The following is a 231-nucleotide window of genomic DNA, read 5'->3' as shown; positions in this document are numbered from 1 at the left end:
CCCCCCCATTTTTGGGGTCACCCACATTTTTTTGGGCCCCTCCCCCACTTTCAACCCTTCCCCTCCCCATTTTGGGGCCGTTTTTCCCATTTTTGACCTTTCCCTCCCCAAATTTTGGGGTGCCCCCCCCTCCCCCACCAGGGCTGCAACTCGTGGCCACTTTGGCTTCTGCCCCTCCCCCCACTTTCGGGGCTCAATCTCCCCTCCCCCACCCCATTTTTGGGTCATTTT

This window comes from Corvus brachyrhynchos, unplaced genomic scaffold (genome assembly GCF_000691975.1).
Source record: "Corvus brachyrhynchos isolate BGI_N302 unplaced genomic scaffold, ASM69197v1 scaffold132, whole genome shotgun sequence".
NCBI lineage: Eukaryota > Metazoa > Chordata > Aves > Passeriformes > Corvidae > Corvus > Corvus brachyrhynchos.
Note: the sequence above shows the minus strand (reverse complement) of the source record.